Here is a 17,661-nt window from a genome sequence, read left to right as displayed (position 1 = left end):
TAAGTTGTGTTATGTTATCTTGTGGAATAGTGGCTACAGTTGATTCGTTTCGGACGTAGATGGATCATAGCTGACATAATCGGTAAGTATTTTTAAACTAGTATCCTATATAAATGTTCCTTATCTAAATATTTACTATATTCTTTACATTTTCATGAAATGTAATGCAACAATCATAACACTGTAATATTCAATGTAATATAAAATTTGACTTAATAATATTTGTTTTCGTTTTATCACTTTTAAACTGGCCATAATTCATTAAGTTTAAAATAAGAATGTAATAAAATTTATACGTCCATACAATATCGGTGTATTAAAAGATAATAATTATTTCGACAGCTTTAATTACTTCACTTATGTAATTCTTACGTCAGTGAAGTAATGAACTTTAAAATATCCTGCCACTATTAATAATATCAACATTAAGGCATTAAAATATCGGAAAATTTAACGTAATATTCTGTGCATTGAAAACTTAAATGCGTCGCACTTTGTCCCAGGCATCCAGGCATCCACAGTTGATCGATATTGCCTTAAATTGATGATGACAGTTCATTGAAAACCATTTTGACGCAAATTAAATGTACCATGTAATACTAATATTAGTGACATATCAAAACCTGTATGCTTTAGCATGTTTATGAACTATATAATTGGTAACATCAAATGTTCACGCCTTGCGTATCAGATTGCAATTAAATTAGTTACGAATGTGGCCATGTGGCAATTCGCTTTGAATTTATGTTACGTCTGTTAAATGCTATTTACAAGGTAATTGTTATTCATAAGGTTTGGCGGCTTGAGAACTAGGAGAAATTCTATGTTTCGTTTCGTTGTTTGTTGTACAAGGACAATCGCAGTTAGCAGATATCTTCAAAAAGTCATTATTTTATTCTATCAGCATGCTTAACATGGTGAAAGATAGAAATATGCATAGATAGAAAAAAAGAAGTATTATTTATTGATTCAAAATACAAAGGTCGTACGGTTTCTTTGTACTGGCACCTGATAGAATCTATAATCTTGTTTCCTCTCGCGAATGTCGTAAAATGATAAATAGCCTTCGGGATACCCGCCGGCTTCCGCTTCATCTCAAAACATCTTGTTGTACAGTTTTTTGTCATTTTGATTATAGAACATAGTAATAACCCCTCTATAATATAAAACGTCCTTTTATATTATAGAGGGTTTTTATAAAATGTATGTAGGTCTTGCAACTACAATATTTTTTTGAATAACTTTTCAACCCAATGACAAGTTTTCCTCACAAAATATTGATTGTTAAATATTTTTTATGTATTGCAAAAAATAAAACAATTTCGAGGTTATGTTTGTTTATCTGATCGGATTACAACAGTCGGTCGAAGATTTTCACAGTACAGAGTGTTCGGGGCGATAAATAAATCTAAGGAGCACGTAAGATACGGGAATCGGTTTTGTAATGTCTTTGGGTAGCCGTAAATACAACAACGTGCCACACATATCTGTCAGAAGCACAACGCGCTGAATAATGCATAGTTTTAGTTCAATTACAATACAATTTTAAATTGCTATTTATTGCAATTGCTAAATTTATAATAATTTGTTTGTAGAGACAACTTCTAAAGGTTTCGGTGTACACTAGTAACAACACATGTAATGTAACATTGTTGAGTACCTACTTGTAACTATATTTGCACTTTGTATTTTAAACAAGCAGTTGCCCGCGAATTAAAAAATATCTAAATATAGCCTAAGTCACCCGTGGATTGTGCAGCTTCCCAACAATGAAAGGTTCACAAATCGGTTCGGTAGTTTCGGAGCCTATTCAATGAATACAATCAACCAAATCTTTCCGCCTATACTAAATAAGTATTAGTATAGAAAAATTTAAATTTGCAGTTTATTTTAATGAATAAACTCTAATGAATATTTATTATTTAACCATAAAATATTTAATTACAATGAAGGTAATAACCGTGTTAAAGTACCTGCGAATTCAGTAACTACAGTTAACTATAAAATATACGGGTTATTAATTTTCGTTTTATTGTAACCAATTTTGTGGGATAGATACAATTACTGCCTGAACAAGATACGACATAAATTGGGTCATAAAACAAATAAGCTTCCAGTGAAGACATAATCATAAATATAACAAACATTGAAGATTTTGGCACGGCTCTTTGTTATAGTTATTGTTTTACAGTCGATGTTCAGACTTAGTCAACTTAAGCTTTTTCGGTAACTTTAAGAAACAAAAAGCTTAAGTTGTTTATTTGATCACAGTGAGTAGTAAAATGTTTCTGATTTGAGAATCTTTCTCGCGCCAAAACACTAGAGGATTTTTATTTTTTTAATAGTAAAATACCAAACTCAAAGTTTGTTTTGTTTTCCTCTAAACATTTTTTTTCTAAAGAACACAGTTTTCAAAAACATTTCTTATTTTTACAGCTCGATTTCAATTAATATTGGAAATGTTTACTATATAATAGTATTAAATTGGAACTAGCTATCGTATCATAGTTCGAACATGCCAAGAATTTAAGTTTTAAAATTATTTAATAATTCATTTATTAGAACATTTAGATAACTGCCGTAATATTGCGACGTTCGTAGCGACGGTGACTTTAATAACAAGAAACAAACTTTACCGAACTTAATAAAAATAAATGTAATGAAGTAAGTTTATATTATACGATTTAAAACATCCAGTGTAAGGTTTCTTTGTAGGCTTCATACACTACTAACGCTTTTTATGTATTCAATTACGTATTTTCTAAAGGCTTTATACAAGACGAGGTCTCAAGCAGTCGGTTGCTTACTTTCACGATTATATTTAGCCCTCCAGCGGTACTACGTAATGGATTAAAGTCTTTAAAACTACAAATAAAGAAGGAATGAATACTACTGTTGGTGTTACCTTTTATATTCTGGTAATGTTTAGATTCTTAAGGTTATTTTTGATTACTTTTTTTGCACTTTGATAAAAGAAATTCTTCACTACAATTGTCGTGAAGAATTTCTTTTAGTTTGAAACCTACTGCCCTAATTCAATTTTCACTTTGAATTTATTTTTGTTAATTTTGCCATGTGGAAATTTTATTTTGTTAATTGGAGTGATTTTATAAGTTATGAATATTACTCACATAGTAAGGCATTTAGATACATTTTCAGATAAAATGAAACGATGAAAAATATCGGTTCTTGTTATAACGTCAAACTTGTAGTTCGTATGAGCTTCGCGTATGCAAAACAGTTGTAGTATGAAGGAAATTTGGCTCATTGCAAAGTTGGCGGAGAAGTCAAGCACGAGGTCAATTATCTCTAAATATTACGAAGATGCATGTATTTTATTGGATCATTTCTTTGTTTACTGATGAATGTAGTAAAAAGTTGATGATTTTGTTTCGCTACAATATCAGATCATCAATAAATTAGCATCGTGTCAAAATGGCTGACTAAAATGTAGTCACTGCAAAAATATGTAATAGTTTCTGCATTGTATTTAAATCTTTTCCCAATTCGGTACTTATAGGGTTTTGTAAATTTCTTTATCTATGTAAATTACCGAAGGGATGCCATAAAATGAGGTATAAAATAATTACCACCCAAGCAAATACATAATCGTAAATAAAACAAAGTTTGAAGATTTAGGCGCGGCGTTTCGTGTTTGAATTACTGTCTGACCTTTAATTAAGCCTGCGCTACGGAGTTGTATTTTATCAGTTATCATTGAACGTAAACGTTATGAGATTCACAGTTTATTAAATTGAAAATTAATGCAAATATTTGTACAAAAGAAAATACTCTGTAAGATCAAAATAAATCTGCTTCAAACCGTCTTTGTAAGTATACAAAGAAATCTTTTCTCTTTATTAGTATAGTTTCTAGTAAAGATGTAGCTTGAATTTTAAGAACGGACTCTGAAGTGAAATTACCACTTATTTTCTAGTAAATTCGTATGATAACTTGATTCTACAAGGTATCTTCCGCCTTTGAAGAGGGAAATGTGAATCAAAGCCTGGGTCGTATTTTACAAGCGGTTATCATTGAAAGCTTTACCGTACTAGCTAACTCCACAGGGACCGATCCCTCTATTTCCTTTTGTATTTGTCGCATTTCTTTGCATTTCCCTTTCAAAGGGATTTATTTAACGGTCCTAACAAACGTTAGCTTTTTGTGTAAATCCCAAGATAAGAGATAAAAAATGCGTGCAGTTCATTTAACTTGGCGTATACAGTTGATTGAATTAAGAAGGTTGCAATGACCTTTAATTTTTTTTAAAAACACGTCTCCCTTTTTTGTAAAGTGTGATAACTATTTTCAAAAAACAATGTTCACGTTCGTTAACTGTTCTTGACTGAAACGTGAAGGAAATTACATTATACTAGTATTAAATTACTTAGACTAGCAAACCTTCTATATATTTTTTATACTTGATATTACCATAAGATGTCAATAATCGGCCAGGCGATGATGATTTAGGGGGGGGGGGAAACTAGTAAAAATCTTCTTTTATTGGCAACACTGATGTGATCGATTTTTTTTTATTAAATACTAACAAGTAGTTTTTCAGTTGCGTATGAGGACCTATAGGCGTTGTAGGAATCTTATTATTTTTGAAGTAGTAGTATATCTATTTTATAATTTTTCGACTGTCTAGAGCCCTTGCCTCCCTTGGTAACGCCCATGCCATAACATAAACGTTGACGCTGAGTAAAACTACGCTCATAACTGGAAAATATAAAATGTCATATTTTTAACTATACCTATATAAAGTACAAATACCAAAAACGTAGACTACATTAAAGCAATTACTTCGACAATCTTTTCTTTAAAACGGTGACAAATAGCTTTATAATTGAGAAAGATTCTCCATTTAAGAGCGAAATAGACTTTCTTCGTCCCGTTTTTGGCCTCATTCTTATACAGTTGTTTGTAAAGGATTTATTTAAATGTTTCAACAAACATTACCTTTTGATCTTGAGCCTAAAGATTCTGCTTTGTTTGAAAAACTTTGTTATAGTTATTTTCCTCAGATTTACTTGGAGTAAAAATTAAAAAAATAATATCAGCTTGAAGTTTTTATGTAGAGAAATATGACAAAATGTTACCGTTCTATTTAATTCCAACATATTTGGTAATAATTAGTTTCAGTCTTGACCATTGACTTCAGGAACCACTATTTATGACGTCATCAAAACTCCGATCTTCGTTAATACCTACGGACTACTTACCTTCCATTCGTCTGTTTTTTCCTATCTATTTTATTCCTGTAGTATGTTTTCTTTAGGTATCTATTTATCCCACTCGCATAATTCACTAACAATATTACCAGAATATATTCATAAACCTTTATTTACTTCTGGGATTTACAAAAATACTAACGTTTATTCGGTGTTTTAAGAAAAATCCCTTTGAAAGGAAAATGTAGAGCAATTCGACAAATACAAGTAAATGGAAAGACTGATCTCTGGGGAGTTAGCAAGTGCGGTGCGTTACAAAGCTCTTAATGACAACCGCTAGTAAAATACGGCAGCGTGCTCCTGATTCATGGATACCTCTTTAGAAGAGAAAGTTATTTCTAATATTAAGTATATTTCCGGTCAACTGATCTTAATACCTCGGTGTCTTGATGAAAGACACCAATTTGTATAATAGTAAAATATGTATGTACATAAGAAAATATAGTTTAGTTTAGTAGAAAAATACAGGTTAATAGTAGTAATGGTAGAAATATGTTCGAGCAATATACTAAATAGTCCCATTAACTGCTTTTACCGTAACATATTAGACATCAGTGGAAATTAATTTGTTTTAACGTCTTAAATTGATCTCGGAAAAATTTGAATTTCAACAGAAAAATTGGTACAGAAATAACTAACTAGGGTGACGCAGTGACCCGAAGTGGGTCTAGGCCTCTGACAACAAAAGTCTCAACTTTCTCCCTGTAGCTCCCGAAGATCTTTATCCACCTCATCTATCCAGCGGTACCTGGGATGGTCAACTGGGCGCCGTCCAATCTATGCGCCTTTATCATCCATTCAGGTACAGAGATACTAGATGATAATAGTAATAATAACTATGAACAAACATAGGTATATTAATATAAGTACAAATGACTTCAAGAAGGCATTTGAGGTATGCCTTTTATTATTAAATCTTACAAAAGACGAACGTAAGTGAGACGTCGCCTTGATCTTTATAAGTGACTACAGTCTTTATGTAGGTATTTATGAATCCTACTTTAACCTTGGGAAATTATTAACATCAGAGAACAAAGATTAAAGATAAAGTGCGAAATATTAAAATGTCACCCATTTTCATTTAAATATGGTAGAACCAAGTAATTCCACGTATTTTAAATCTATTTTTACTGTAAAACTACCTTAAAATTACTAGTAATTCTTTTTCGGTGCTCTCTTATGCTTCACGAACATTTACGCGTGCCTAGGCGAAACATATTTTATGACTGTTACAAGGTGCTTCATAAAAATAACCATAAATAAACTTAACATTATTGTTAAAAACTAGAAGAGTAAAAATATAGTAGAAATTAGTGTTATTTTTTATATCATAAGGTGGCACACAAGCGATCATCTAAATACGCCTAAATAGCGAATCGACCGCTGTCCACAGACATTCGCAATTATGTTGCTCATTTTTTTTGGCTTCTACGTTTTTGAAAATTATAAACAAAAAAGTATTTGAAAAAGAAGTGTTTTATTGATTGCTATATTCGCCGATGTGAGCTGTATTGCATGCTCGTTTCTGTACGGTACGTTTTGTATGGACGGGAAAAATCGAGTATGTGTGGTAAATGTTCAACAACCGAGCAGAAATTTTCGCCTTTTTTCTAGACGATGCGATGTCGATGGAATTCCATCCATTTACTTCGCTCTTTTTCGCACCAAGATTTAAGGGAATAATAAAATGTAGGACCGTGCCAAATTTAATGTTAACAATTATATTTTGTATTATGTTAATACAATTTTAATATTTAGGTCCTTCGTACACAAGATAACGAAAATCTTCGAAAAGGGCGATTTTAGTCGCTAGGTATTTGACTTACGCAATGCAAAGTCATATTGGTTCGTACACAGCCCGCGTCGCCGACATTTCTATCTGTCATTCTTGAAGACAGCCCGCAACCTGTTTATAAAGATCGTCGTGAGAAATGTCGCTGCAATTTTAACGATGACGGAGCAAATATATACACTTGGTATATAGTCGCTACACCTGTACTGACCGACAACTTGCGTCAGTGATTCAACGCTGTGTGTACCATACCATACAACCGTACAATATTCGTTTCAACGATTTACGTTGTCTTGTGTAGGAAGGGCCATACTTTTAAAAGCGACATATTTTTTGCACGACAATTAAATATTAAAATTAAAATATTAATGAACTATCTCAATTAATAAGTGTCATTTATTTGAAATGCATTGTAGATAATGAATTTTATCGCATTCGCATCGTATTTCATATCGCAGTGTTGTTCTTCGGTATATATCTTCATACGTTTTCATCAACATATATACAAAAAAATACAAAACAGAAAAATATTTTTTTTTACAAATATAGATACATCTTATTTAGTACTGATACATCTTCCACAACATTGTGCTTATTTCTAACACTATTGTGATGCTATGACCTACAGTGAGAAACCGACTATATACATTGTCAGGTCGTAGCGTAGGTCGTAGCAGCGTCGTAGGCAATTTCTATAGTTAATTGAAAAATACTAACAAAGTGAATTTAAACATCTAATCACATAGGTTTTAAAAAAAATATTATTAGGTGGTAAACAAGCAAGCTGCTATTTGGATTCGCCGAAATAGCGAAGCGACCGCTGCCCATAAACATCCACAATTTCAGATTTGTTGCATAACTGTAATCGACGGAGAAGAAGACGCATATAAAAGAATGTTTACCGAAAAGGGTGGGGAGGGACAGAAGGTAAAAAAATTCTTGTCAGGTTAGGATAAAATTAATTGAAGCATTTAGAACAAATGAAATGGTCAGCAAGTTTGCTTAATAGTATTTGCCGTTCGGATGACTAAACTTTCAAAGTCACTTATTATTATAACAAATAATATTTGAAATGTAATTGAATTGTTTTATGGGCTAATTACTTACTACTAATAACATTAATCTGAGATGTCTGCGCCAAACTTCACGCACCTGGCGGAGCGGCGCGGGAACGTCATTCAATTACTCATTCTTGTCATTCTACTCATTCTATTCATTCTATTCTTTCTATTCAATTCTCGCACTCGCGCACTAACATGTAACATCTAACTTTCAATAAAATCGCATCTAACCTAATTGCAAGCGGTTTTTTATTTCTTGTTCTGTACTGAACAAAGTGGCGACCGTGACAGGACGGACATTACTACCGTCACCGAGCTTCCTTGACTGCAACACCAATCGACTCGACAGGTTTCAATACCTAGAGCAGATAAGACAACATTTCTGGAAACGTTGGGCTAACGAATACATTGCGGAATTGCAACAACGTTCAAAGTGGCGTACTCAATCAAGACACTTGAAGATCGACGATCTTGTCCTTGTAAAGGAGGACAATACACCTCCATTATGTTGGCGCCTCGGTCGAGTCAACAGGTTGTATCCTGGCCCTGATGATGTCCCTCGTGTCGCTGACGTCGTGACTTCTCATGGAACCGTTCGAAGAGCACTCAATCGCCTATGCCTTCTTCCCTCCCCGGAAGAAGACCTATCTTGAAGGATGTCTCCTTCAAGGCCCCGGAGGATGTCTGCGCCAAACTTCACGCACCTGGCGGAGCGGCGCGGGAACGTCATTCAATTACTCATTCTTGTCATTCTACTCATTCTATTCATTCTATTCTTTCTATTCAATTCTCGCACTCACGCACTAACATGTAACATCTAACTTTCAATAAAATCGCATCTAACCTAATTGCAAGCGGTTTTTTATTTCTTGTTCTGTACTGAACATGAGATTTTATTTTGATGTAACGTTCTTATTTTGCTAGTGTAATCTTTATTATTCTTATGTCATGTCACTTTTTATTTTGTATAAAATACATGTTTAAGTTAAAAGATTCTTATAATGTACATACTTGGAAAACTTACGGGCGCAAGTTGGCCATTGCCTTAATATTAATTTTCTAGTAAGATTTTACAGCAACGTCGGAGTAATACGACCTATTTAAAAATAAAAAAAGTAAGTTAAAATAGGCGGGTGGCGAGAAAACGTAGTCCCGACTCCGACTCGTCCGTCGCCCGCGGCGTCACTGTGGGTAGCGGACGCTTTCAGCTGACGAGCTATCTTCCGGCATTTCTTAAAATATTGGATATATTTACAAATACCTTCTTTCGTAACTTTTTAATAATTTAGGAGTAGTTCCGCCATTTACATACCAACGCGGTAGCGATAATGCGGTTTTATAACATTGCGAAGCTTCTATGCTGATTAAAATTTTACTAAAGCTTTGTCGGTCATTTAAATTATACCTGATTTATGATATAAAAATATTTAAGATTCATTATACGAAGAATGAATGAGCAGCGGCATGTAAGCAGGCCTTTAATCCCAGCCATATTGAAATATCCGCGACTGTGTTTACGAGGGATGATCCGCTTTTATTGAAACATCATATTGCATAAGATTGCTACAGAAATCGACACCATAAAAACGCTAATATCAATGTATTTATTTATTGCATAGATTTTTCGATCTTCAGTATTGGCCGTGGAAAATGATTTTAAAACGAAAATCATTTTGAACTATCATTCTCATTGTAAAATTAATAAAAAAATCAAAGCAAAAGGCAAAAGCTGAATATTTCCCATATATTAAAGATTATTTGTAACAAACGGGTTAACGTTGGCCAGGTGTGCATATCATATATAATAGGGGTTAATTTTTGTCTCTTTTTTTGCTATTTATTTTATTTATTTTATTATTTATGTTTTACTATTTCTTTCTTTATTTTTTAACGATTGTTGGTGATCTAATACATTTTCGTTTCCACATTAAAAAACGGATCAAAATAATTTCTATGTGAGGATAAATGAGCATTTATAATTTTAGAGCCACTGGTGCGTCAAATGGTCGGACCACGAGAAACAACCATTACTGGAAATAAAGCACTTGAAATGTAGGACAATAATGTTAATTTAAAGCCGCAAAACACAAATAGTTAAATGAACATTTTGGTTCGGCCTCATACATTCAGTCTATGCGAAACGCATTCTATTTTATGTTTTAAACTTATCGAAATTTTCGAATCGATTTTAACATTCCAACCATTATCAAATAAAGGTTATGATCGTTCCTTGTTTTAATATTTTCACAGTTCTTACTTGTTATGGTTATTTTATCTCATATAAATATTACTAACTGAACTGAACTAAATAACAATACACGACTCTTTTGAACGCCTCCAGTACTGTAGCTAAAATTTTCCAACTAACTATTTTGATTTTGACGTAGTGCTTTCAGTGGGCTGACCAGTGCAATATTTATGGGCGCTGTTTGCTAGCGCCAAACAACGCGAAAACGGCACTCACTGCAACACGAATGTAGTGTCATGATTTAATTTATCTAATGGCTACATCTGACTGTTTTAGAGACAAGGGTAACATTCGACACAAGCTTGAATGTTAGTTTTGTTAATGTTATCATTTTTTGTTTAAATATTAACTAATTATTGTTTTTGAATAATTCTAATCCCCTGTTTTTCAAAGTTTACCGAAACTTGTGTGTTATCTTGCATAATATATAGTTATATGTTTTGCGTTCTTATTTTTATGTTACAATAAGCGCTTGTATCCAAATAAAACGTTTCGATAGATATAAGTAGCGTTGCAATTTTAGTTAATTATTAATCGTAAAAGTCAATATCTTATACTCTTCTTACTGTATAAATATCACAGACCTCGAATTGTTATAAAATAGTACCTATGTTAATTAATCCGTTATGTAACATTGACTTATATTTTCATTGCCTTTGCCTATGTCCAGTAAGGTCTATGTCCATTTAAAGATAAGAATAATAGCCAGAAATGGTTCCTGCGTCGTAAACTTGTTGTAAAGTGACAAAGGTAACAAAGAAGCATCAAAAGACGACCTGTACCCTGTACCATACTAATTACACAGGTCTTAGGTTGGGATAAAATTGATTAGGGGGCTTTCAACAAATGGCGTGGTCGGCAAATTGCGACCGTGGTCCGTCGAATAGTAATTGCCGGTCAGGCGACCGATCTTTTAAGCGTATTCAGTGTGCGTTTAATTATGTTAGTGATACAACTTAATAAAACTGTTATAACATAATAAAATGGTAGTAATTAAATAAATTAACAAAAATCAAACAATTGTTTATAACAATACAAAAATAATAGGATTGTTATTTTGTTGTAATCTCTGATTAGACACATGCCATGAAGGTTCGCACGAATGGATTCGACGTGGTAATGGTTATTAGTGAAACGATAATTACAAAGATAAAAGCAGACAATGTAGCTAGGAATTAAGTGAATCCTGCGTTTATTGGCAGAATATAGTTTTAATAGTGTCGTTAAAGGCTGCCATATACCGACAGCTTCAAACGATCTCGTCGTGGGCCGGCTACTTTTTTTAACGTCGAATTTAAAATGCGTTTTTTGTACGACGTTGTTCAGGTAGATCAAATACTAATAGTAATGTTTTGTTTGCAGGGAAAAATAATATTTTAAATAGAAAACAGATGAACATAAATTTCTTCATAAAAACACTATCTATAATATTAATATTAACCTAACCTTTAGTATTCAACAAAGATGAGTTTCATCCTCTCTCTTACCGTATCGTTTGTTCAACCTCCTTAGTAAACTTCCGTTTTCAGTCACTTCCGCTCTGGTCGATATAAACTTCGTTTGAGATTTTCCACCGTGTACTTTATGAAATTATTTTCTTTCTAACATCAATCCTGTACTCTTTGTAAAAATAACAATGATAAATTAACTTTAAAGTAGCAACAAAGCAAAAAATATACATTGATAATAAAATAAGTATATCTATACATATAAAAGAAAGTCGTGTTAGTTACACTATTTATAACTCAAGAACGGCTGAATCGATTTGACTGAAAATTGGTGGGCAGATAGCTTAGAACCAGGAAACGGACATAGGATAATTTTTTACCCCGTTTTCTTTTTTTTATTCCGCGCGGACGGAGTCGCGGGTAAAAGCTAGTATATTATAAAACATTACTCTTATGTAAAATTATAGCTATATAAAACTGTGTTGAACTAAGATCAAATGAAGGAAGATAGATCGCTTTGGAGCACGAAATCTAAGTGCGCCGACTCCACATGGATTTGGATAAGGAGAGGGGAATGATAATGAGTTAGTAGGTAGTTTAAGTGATATTACGGACACATATTTCTTTGTTCCAAATTTCATCCAGGTCCCTTCTACTCTTCTAGAGTTGCATGGTAACAAACATGCATATGACCAGGCTTTTTATAAATTAATCTTACTTATATTATAAATTAGAATGTTTAGATGGACGGTTAAATGAATGGATGTTTGTTAATGAGTTTCTTCAGAACGGCTCAACTTACCTCGCTGAAATATTGGCATAAAAGTAAAAAATTGTCTGGAAGAACACATACTAATGAAGTTTTTTTTTAATTGCGCACACATGGCGATGTAGACGACAGCCAGTAAATCAAAATATAAATTGAAACACTGTACCACTTGCATTAATGGCAGAAAATTTAGAACAAGAAGAATCTTTGTCCGTAATATCGTTTGTTTAACTTCTTCAGTCAATTTGACTTCTGATCTCGAGTCTATTTGAGTTGCATAAGAGATAGCTATCATTACGGCCACTTTGTTGTCACGGGTTAGCCATCAAATAGATTCAAATTCTTTTTTTTTTTTTTCTTTAAATATATTTCTGTAACGCATTTAATAAAATGTAATCACATTATTCTTTTGAATGAAAGCAATATTAATTACAAGTAAAAAGGTGTAAAAACTTTATATCAATTCCATTAACTCAAGAGAAGCTGGGACGCGTTAGTATTCTAAAATGTGAATATAATTTTGTCACTTGCAAATGAAATACACATATTTTATAAAAGCATTGTCTACATATCTGGAGCATTGTTATCAAATCAGTCCCAGCGTGCGTTACATGCTTGCACACTAGCGCCACTAGCTCCAACAGGATTGAAATGCATTCTACTCCACTAGCGTAGTTACTACTAGAGTAGAATGACTAGTTAGTCATTGTGCTTTTGTATAATCAACTTCATGTAACAGACTGCACTACAAAAATGTGATTTAAAAATAAATAATCCAGCTTATACTTTTGAAATGGTAGAAAAGGGAATAGGCAAATGCATATACTGTTATGCATAAGTATGTTAAACAGTTAATAGTTAATTAAGAGTCGTTTCTACTGACGATACGCATATAATCGTTTTATTATTATATGTCATAGCACAATCCTTTAGCTGTACTTTATTTAGTATTACCGTTGATATAATATAGCTCTGCCTAAATAACTATTCAGGCACAGGTAAAAAATCATGGTCTCAGTTGAGAGCAATTAAATCCAAAACCAGAATGATGTCGCTTAACGTCTAATTAGTCTACCCGTTTCCTCCCTTTGCTATTATTAGAATTAAATGAAAATCTTTTTCACATTCATACATTTTTCTTATTAACAGATCCTCTATAAAGCGGCAGCCAGACGTTTCTGTTAAGCTATCAAGTTTTACGGCCTGTTAAACCTGATCCTCTCTAAACTGCACTAATTTGAGGGTAATTTATACGCAACGAGCGCCGGAAGTTTTAAAACCGATTTTAATATTATATTTCATCTTTGCACGTTATTAATATTTTTATTGAAACGTGCAAAGATCGTCTATATATAATCACTTTTTCAAAAGTACTTTAGTTTAGTGGCTAAATGCAATAGTAACTTTAAATGGCATAAATATAAAAAAAAACATATGTACGAAATTTTATTTCGTTCTACACTTTATTTTATTGTTGTTTGTAACACTATTAGTAGAGTGGCGCAAATTGAAGCAAGAAAACAAAGAGCGATCAAACATCGCCCGGCCCCTGCCGTACTAATTACACAGGTCTTAGGTTCGGATAAAATTGATTGTAGGACTTAGAACAAATGACGTGGTCAGCAAATTGCGACCGTAGTCCGTCTGATAGTAATTGTTGGTCAGACGGACCTTTAAAGCGACTGCCTTATAACTTTATGTAGGTTTATTAATTCGTTCACAATGAAATGATATGAATGAAATCATATGAGATGAGATGCTTTTATGTTATAAAATAAAAAGTTAATTGTTAATTTTTAATGAAGGAATATAGTTTTTTCAACTTGAAGATTACTTGTAGTTGTTATAGAGTTCATATTAACATAATAGGACAAACTTTAGCTTAGAATGGAATAACTTTAGCTTTAGCTAAAGAATGGATACAGAATAGTGACAATTTTTTCTCGATTAAAGTGTTTCGCCTTTTATTTTGTTTGGTTTGACGGACGCCGTTGAATATTCATTCGCAATGTAGATTTCACCGCCACACTTCCTCGATGCGGCTTTTTGAAAAATCGTTTCGTATAATAGGAAGATAACGAGAAATTTAATGTGTTATCATAGACATTAATAGCTATAGTTGTACAGCACACACACTCCTCTCTCTCTCTCTCGATACTAAAGCAAAAGGAAGACAAGAGAACCTAAGACTGTTGCTTTAGAAGACTATTTTGAATTTTTAAATGGTAACTTACCATAAGATATTTTTGTCGCCATCAACATTAATTGACACAAAAGCGAGGTATACGTCGGAGCATATAAATGGGAATTGACAGGAGCACAAATAAGAGCATATTTGGGTACGATTAGTATTCGCCGTGCGGCCACCGTTCATTGACCACGTCATTTGCTTAACCCGTGTGTCAATTCGATTTTGGAACTGTTCGAATTTCCATTTCAGAGGCCAAAGTTCATTTACAAGTGCAAAGGTTGGGTATACTTAAGTTTGGAATTGTCGAAAATACTGTTTATTTGTAGAGTATACTTAGTTTAGTTTTGATATTTATTTAAAAACATACATCGAGATAATTATTAACTAGATTAGTTTACTAAACCTTCTCTCTATTAATATCAAAAATGTAATCTATGCTCGATAATTTCTGTTTTTGTCAGTGCGAGCAAAGAGAGCCCTCTACTATCCAACAAAGTTTACAGTATAGAGGCGGTATACTTTACTAAAAATCTATTACTCTTCTAGATTTGGCCTATGGCATAGTTATTTCAATTTAACTCTAGATGTGTTTTCTATTATGAAGAACCAAACTTATACTGAAAAGAAAAAAAGTAGTTTTAATTGTATTTTATGTAATAGTATTTCTAATGCTATCTGTAAGAAAATTATAAAACCAATACATGTCATATGTATATTAATCGACATATTAAGACATATTTTTATAAATTATGTTTTACAAATTATGATAAAACCTTCCTTATTATGATGAAACCTTCGCGAGCCCTACTAGACACCAACAATTTTACAACTTCAATGTTAACTTTTGCTTATGTATGTTATTAATTCTTTGCTTATTAATAATCAAGTTCTTTAAATAATCAATACTTTAAAAAAATATACATTTCAAGCGAAAACTTGCCTTTGATTAAATTATTATTAGGACTGTTGAGGGTAGTCTCAAAAAAGGTTTTATAAGGAAGCGTGCGCTGCTGCTCGAGGCAGTCTCTCTCCATCCGTCATTGCGGAACGTCTGACATTCTTGTTACATTTTTGTTTACTTACGTTCGGTTTGAATTTATACTATTGCGAGGATTATTTAGAAGTAGAGTTAAATTCACTATTTCGCTGTTAGTTTATTTCTTTTAAAATACTTTTGCATCAAATATCTAACATTATATTATTAAGCAGATTTAGTAGATGTAGAAGCAAAGTATATTCGTTCTGCAGTGCTCAGAAACAACTTTATCTTGCTATGTGATACCAAAACATTTCACAAGTTAATATGTATTAGAAAAACTATTTTACTGTCATGTTGCAAATTACTTAGCAGTGTGCTAAAGGCTCCCTATAAATAATGCAATATAAGCATTTTTATGACGCCAAGGAACATAGATGATGTAAATTCTAGTTAGTTTTCTCTACATTTTTAAATTATCTTTGAGAAAATTTTTAATCTAATTTTTTTTAATATCAAAAAGGCAAATACTTCTTTGCCGAGTACATTTTTTAATTTTATCCGCACGAAGCGGCGTTGGCGGCGCAGTCCGGTAACTGTTATGCTATCAAGTTTAACGGCCCACTAAACCTGAGCCTCTCTAAACACCACTAATTGTTGGATTATTTATACACGCTTCGCGCCGTAAGCAATTAAAGTGATATGAAAATGATGTTTTACCGTTTAAACTATTTATATATTTATATAGATGATTAAAAATGTTTCAACGTTATTTAATAGATGATGTTCTTTTGCTGTAACAGACATTATATATTATTATTAAACTGGGGTAAATATGAAATTGGGATCAATCCAATGTATTATTCCCGAATGTTTCACAAGTTAGTTTTGCAATGTTATAAAAGTGCTTGCGGAAACCAAATCAATATTTTTAAATTTCTATAATACCTTGTTAGGTCTCTATTTCTTGGAATAATTTTTTTTGACTGAAAGGTTATATTAAAAATGTGACGAAAATTGTTAAATGTTTTTCTTAGTTCGTAGTTATAAAATCTCTAGCTATAAACATTTGCTCTTTGATGCAGGTCGAACGTTGTAACGTTAAAGGTTACAGGCTATTATTTTCCGATACAGTAGAGCCTAATGTTCGATGTGTGGGCAGTAGAGAGGGGTAAGGAAGGGTAGGGAAAGAGGAGAGAACTGTCCGCAATTTCGATACTCGCTGCGAGCAATATTTTGCCACGTACCAGAAATTGCAAAGCCAATGTAGTCGACACTAAACAACGTTTGACGAATACTGTTCAAGTTTTGACATAAATAGTGTTTTGTCAAAATGTGAACAATACTAATGTTTTATATTTATTTTAATATTCACCATCTTCTCTTATTTGAATATAAATAATTCGACGCTGTGGTAAAAAATGTAACACATCTCGGCGTTAAAAAAACTTCTACAATCATATTTCTAATAAAAGGACTACAATCATAATCTTTACACAATTACTTCAAAGTTGAATGCCACGCCCTCATGACGTATTAAAAGAGAGTTCAACCGTTTATGCTATGGAAGATGTACAAAAACTCCAAACATTAATATTTGCGTGGTAACTAGTTAGGAGAAATAAAATAAACAAGATAATTTTATCAAGTTTATTTTTTTCCATTTCGATTTTTCCTTTTTCTATTTTACTATGAGAGAAATTCTTTGTTTTAGAATAAGGAGAATTTTTTCCCTTACATTAACAAAGAATTGAAGCGCAAACATAACGCAGAGGGTTTGTTCGCAATTTGATTGACGGATCACCAACCTTTTTTGTTATTGAGACTGGCATGAAAATAGGACTCAATTTTAATAACAAAAGACGTATAAAAGACTAAATAAATAAAATCAACACTACGAAATGCGTAGAAAACTTATTATTAACGTAATATTAAAAAGTTACAC

Source organism: Papilio machaon, chromosome 9 (assembly GCF_912999745.1).
Source record: "Papilio machaon chromosome 9, ilPapMach1.1, whole genome shotgun sequence".
Taxonomy (NCBI): domain Eukaryota; kingdom Metazoa; phylum Arthropoda; class Insecta; order Lepidoptera; family Papilionidae; genus Papilio; species Papilio machaon.
The sequence above is the reverse complement of the archived record's forward strand: the minus strand, read 5'-3'. Positions refer to the sequence as shown.